The sequence below is a fragment of the Pinus tabuliformis genome, chromosome 1_2, assembly GCF_031772625.1.
Source record: "Pinus tabuliformis cultivar Carrire ecotype Pingquan chromosome 1_2, CPIR1, whole genome shotgun sequence".
NCBI lineage: Eukaryota > Viridiplantae > Streptophyta > Pinopsida > Pinales > Pinaceae > Pinus > Pinus tabuliformis.
The window spans coordinates 954,440,023-954,446,022 of NC_142298.1; positions in this window are offsets into that span (position 1 = coordinate 954,440,023).

Below are 6,000 nucleotides of genomic sequence, written 5' to 3' on the forward strand. Positions count from 1 at the left end.
CTTCTATCAATAAAGCTATTTGAGTTTTCCTCCATATACTTGTATATTTCTGAATCTTGTATTTGTGTATGCATTTGTATGGTTATTGTACATTTGATTCTACATTGTTTATGGTTATAGATCTCTATGCTTTCATGGTATTTTGCTACTTTGACTCTACAGGTGTTCTTTGAAGTGGGACAAGTGAGAAAGGAGTGGCAAAAGCTCTATCAAAGGAGAGAGTAAACAAGAAAGGAGCCAAGCGAAAGACTAAGGTTGGTGCTCTCTACTTCTCTCTCATCTATCTCTCATAAAGGAAATCACAAGTTACTTTAAATTGTTTGTTTCTAAGATAGCTACTCATCTTAGTGGGACTAGCAGATCTGAGTAGACACTAGCTTTCCCAGAAACAACAACCATGCAACATCTGGTGAAAATCCGCACACCAAACTTTCCAAACACAGATCTCCATGCATAATTTGCAAGGGAGACCACCTTCATCGAGAATGTCGATTCCTCCCTCATATCTTGAGAGAATGGTCTTCCCGTTCGCACCGTCAGGTGTCATCAACCTCTGGTCATCATGTTGACAACACACCATCAACTAGTGAAATCAATGGACAGAAAGGAAAAGTCATATTTCCATGTAGGCTATGTGAAGGTGATCATGCTCTTCACCATTGTCCTTTTCTGGACGAAGCAAAAAGTGTCCTGGATAACTATCCTGCTGCACCGCAACGACTTCCACCTAGATACAAGAAACTCTTACCAAGTCCATTGCTAGTTGAAAACCCGACTAACGTAACTCAATCGTCAGTCGAAACGCCTATCATTGAGAGTGAACCTTTTGAGTCCATACCGGACCAAAGTCAACAGGTTGAGATGGCAGTCAACCTAGTATTGCCTTCAGAAGGTCCGCCTTCAGATGATACTATTTCCAAAGAGAATGAAAACGATGTCATTCAAATTCTTTTTGTTAATATAGAGTCTGATGAACTTGGGGGCAATCCACCCATTCCTTTACAACAGGAGGAAAGTCCCCCAATTCAAGGGGTTCATCCAGCCATTTATTCGGTACCCCCTTTGAGCAGTCTAGTTGTTTCCTTCGATTGGAATCAACTAGCAAGATCCCGCCTTCCATCTAATGTACCATTCTAAATCATAGTACAAGTTTACAAAATGATCGTGTCTGGCACTATCATAGATGAAGGGGCTTAAGTGAGTATCCTTTCCTCAACTGCTTGGAAAGCGCTTGGTTCACCATCACTTATGCCTGTTACTCAAAATTTATCAGGCTTTGATAAAGGAACCAGTGGACCGTTAGGGATCCTTCCGAAGTTGCCTATAACTTTCAAAAGGAAAATCGTTCATTTGAACGTGATGGTAGTCCAAGAACCATTAGATTACAATATTCTTCTTGGACGTGACTATATATATAGCATGGAAGCTATTGTTTCCACACTCTTTCGAGTGATATGTTTCCTGCGTGAAGGAAAAATGATATAGCTTATTGACCAACTTTCATTTCCCGGTTCAAACACAACTACAAATCAAACATCATCCCTAAATGGTCTCTTTTCATTGAGAGTGTCTCTTCAACCTTCATTCCATCCACCAAATTGCGGCGAGTAGTCCAGTGAATGTAACGAAGCTTAGGGGGCATGCACCCTGGTCTGCTTCGGCAGGCGAACCCAGCTGAAAAATAGGTTTCCCGATAGGTTATGTGATTGGAAGCTCACACCATTCACCTTTGTCTATTTCGATGGACAAAGCCAAGGAAGTGGTTTTTGTCTAACCACTGATAGAAACAATCCTGCCTAACCGCAGGGACTTCCATATGGTAACTGGGAGACTCTCCTTTTCTCAATACCTGGGGGCATGCAAACCTTTGTATGAAAGTGAAAAACGACCAATTTCCTTTCTTATCTTTTTAGCTTTTTAGTTTCAACTTCTTAGGTTAGGTGATTGGTCTAACCACCATTCACCTTTGTCTGCAGTGCGTGGATGAAGCAAAGGAAGTGTTTTGTCTAGACAAAAGACAAAACTATCCTACCTAACCTCAGTAGTTCCTTAGCTTTTAGTGTAGTTAGCTCTATAGTTTGGTTGTTTCTAGCTTACATAAAAAGGAAAATGAGCAAAGTTTCGCATGGTGCAAGCTCGCTAAAAAATGAACCTACCAGTGAGAGACATCTTTTAAACGACTGGGATGAGCAATGTTTCCGCAAGGTTCAAGCTCGTTAAAAAATAAACCCGCTAATGAGCAATGTTTCCGTAAGGTTCAAGGTCATTAAAAATAAACCCACCTTCAGTAAACGACCTCTGTGATTTCCATGCTATTAGCCTTTTGAGCCTTAGTTGTGTTCTACCATCACCTCCATTCTTTTGGCTGATCATATGCTTCCACTTGATTGTTTACCTTTTTGAGGAACAATTGCAATGAATGATTCTATTAGCCACCCTCTTCACACTGTCATGTTTTGAGAAGTTCCAAACTTACCTGGAACCAGTTGCTACCTGAAAACATCACTTGTTCCTAAAAAACGAGTCTCTTTTAAGCTCTTTTTAGACTCGTTAAATATGAAAATATTGTCGAACTACTGGCCCTTCCAGCTCGTTAAAGTAAGGGGAAGAGCCATCCCTCCTCTACATTTTAATATTTTTGGACCTAAGGGATCATCCCACAAAATGATCGAGGGCTTGTCTTTTTCGGCTCGCTAAAACGATTGAAAAGTCATCCCTTTTGTATTATTTTATACTTTTTTCAGACTTAAGGGATTATGCTATGAAAAAGGACTGTTGGAGTTTTCTTTTCATCCCTTTTCAAACTCTTTAAACATGAAAAAGATCAAGTTATATTTGTCGTTAAACTCTTTCAAACAATAATGACAAACTTGTCCACCTAGACAAGAACGAGTTTCATTGTCGCTAGGCTCGCTAAAACATAGCGACAGGTTTGCCCGAAGGGCAAACTATAGAACAAGTATATATTATCCTCCTCAAGCTTGACAAAAATAAAGAGGTACTGGTCAGGAATGACTGGGGAAAAAGGGAAGAAAACTTGAAGAACTTCATTGGTAGCAGGTCGCTCTTGAACATGACACTTTCACTCCATCACCATGATTGAGTCGGGTTGGGTTATTCCATTCACCGGTCATATCACCATTGGTCCTACACACCATCCATCTTTTGGGGTTAACACTACCAATCCATCTCAGTGTCGTCGATATGTTCAAGAGAAGTCATTCAGAGAATTTACCGCCCAGCTAATGCCTCATCCACTGCAATACCTTCACTCTCCATTTTTCATGATTGCCATTCCTGAACCTTGTATCATCAAATCGTTTTCAACTCCAGAAAATCATTTGCTCCATTTCATGTCGTAGATGTGGGATACATTAAGGCCCTGCTACAATGAGTCACTTCTTGTCGACATCGGCTTATTATCCAAGAAGTTGACTTAGAAACAACCCTTTCAGTACTTTGAAGCTTGCATGTCTCAATGGCAAGTTTCTCACTTCCAACAACAGGTTTACATCAATGGCCTTCAACCAAAAGATTTTGCGTGGTGTTTGACATCGACTCATATATTCAAACCACGTGAATTGTACTATAGTACCTTGAGGGCCATTATCATTATCGATGATTCCTCTTACGCCTATTAACAACTTACATCATTGGCTGGTAATTAGGCGATGTATTTCCATGTTTGAATTTAGAACATCTTTTCACATGGATCGACTTGTACATCAGGCGAAGATTGATCGAGTTTGAAGACCCCGGATCTAGTTTCATCCAACCGGGCTGCGGTATACTTAGGAAAATAAAGACGTCAAATGTACACAGAAGTTGCACAGATGATCATCCACGCTAAGGGATGATGACTCTACATATAAAGAATCATCAGTCTGCAACAACAGATGATTATCTGTTCTATGTGCATGAAAATGAATTTATAAAGCTGAGCATGGGAATGCCCACCTCAGCTAGATCATGAAGATAATATGATGATGATGTATTGTATTGTATCTTATGTAGGTCACCTTCTAGTTCGAATACCTCAGATCCTCATGATAAAGTATTTCACCCGACATCAAAAGATTTATGACCTCATGCTTTAGGGGGCAACTGTTATAGAAATATTTGGGCATTTCAACCCCAATCACATATGTTGATAAACCAAGGGTTCTTTAACCCCTAAAAGTGTTGTTTCATACCTTAAAGGATCATGGTCAACTAATTACATCATTTCCCATAAGTTCCACTTGAAAGACCACTCAGAACTGACCAAAACTGGACCATACTAACTGCTCCTTGGTCAAGGTGTGATGCATACTGGCTGCTACACTAGCCAGGTGTGATGCATACTGAAGAGGCCTTCTGTAGGGTGTGATGAGCGAGAATGGACAAACGGTTGAGACAATTTTCTAGGTGGATGCTCATGGAATCTTCTAGAAACTTCTCTTATGACACTTGCCTCTCTAAATTTGCCCAGGGATGAGTAAGAGATCAATGAAATCTCCAAGTGGAACCAAGAACTATCAGTGGAATGACACTAATAAAAAACCCAGAGCTGACTCACACCCTTGGAAGACATCTATAAATGGATCCCTCATCTGAGAGATCTAGAGGCTGGAATTTTGTAATTTGTAAGGAAGTGTTGTTGGTTTCTCTTTGAGAAGGAACATTGTATTGTTGGGTGATCTTGCTTTTCATGAGGTGAAGAGGGCTTTGATGCTGGGAGGATGATGCTGGATCAGACAGCTGGGTTGTAATCCTCTCTTCTATTTCTACTATTAATAAAGTTCTTTGAGTTTTCCTCCATACAATCGTGTATTTGTGAATCTTGTTATTTGTAAATGCAATTGTATGATCAATGTATTTCTGATTCTGCATTGTTTATGATATTATAGATTGAGATGCCTTGATGGCATTTTGTTACTTTGTCTCTACAGGTATTCTCTAAAACGGGACAAGTAGGAGAGGAGTTGCAACCTCTATCAAGGGAGAGAGAAATCAAGCAAGGAATCAAGTGGAAGATCTAGGTTGGTCCTCTTTGCTTCTCTCTTATCTATCATACATTAAGGAAATCACAAATTGCTTTGATTGTTTGTTTCTAAGATAGCTACCAACCTTAGTGGGAGTAGCAGATCGAAAAGGCACTAGTTTTCCTGGAAACACACGCTTCAGTCTCTAGCCTCTGTATATTGGGTCCTCCTGCAAACTTGTTAGGACCTCAAATGATTTTTCAAACAATTGTGTGCAGTCTGATACTACACTATCCACCACCATTGCTGCTTCTGTGACAGTGGTCGCCCATTGTTCCTTCACTTCTAGTAGAGTTGAAGGTTGGGCCCTCAGTTGTAACTCTGTAATTTGTAGGTTCAACTCCAACTAAACCCGCGCCATCTCAGTCTGAGTGTCGCACACCCCTGTGGCCAACTTGCGGATGTGTACCTCGACTGGCTCCTCCTCTGGAATGGCCAACTCTGGGACCATTCGACATGCCTCCTCAATGACCTGCATAATCCTCTTGCTATGATTGGTTGCCTCGGTCTTAGCGACGATGACAACATTTCTCTGTAGGGCCATCTGTTTATTGTTGATCCATTGTTCGTTGATTACCTAGAGGGTGCAATGCTCTCGGGCCCTCAGTTTTGCAATTACTCCATCCTACAAGAGGTGGAGTGCTTCATGCGGGAGTGCTACCAGGTTCAACCCAACTCCCTTTAGGGTGCTGACAGTGGGCCTATTAGCCTCATTCTTTGTGGTCAGTGCTCCATTCGATAGCACTATCACACTAGAAGCCTTTGTGCGCAACATATCGGCAACCTCTGAAGTGCCGATAGCCAAGCTGGTAGACACCGTGCCAGCTTACGATGCGCGGGTTTGAAATTCCTGCAATCCTATCTGGATAACCCCAGGATGATCTTCTGCTACTTTTTGAATTATTACAAGGCCTCCAAGTTGAAATCCCTGACTGTGTCATCGATGTTATGTAAATCACCCTCTGTTAATGTGATG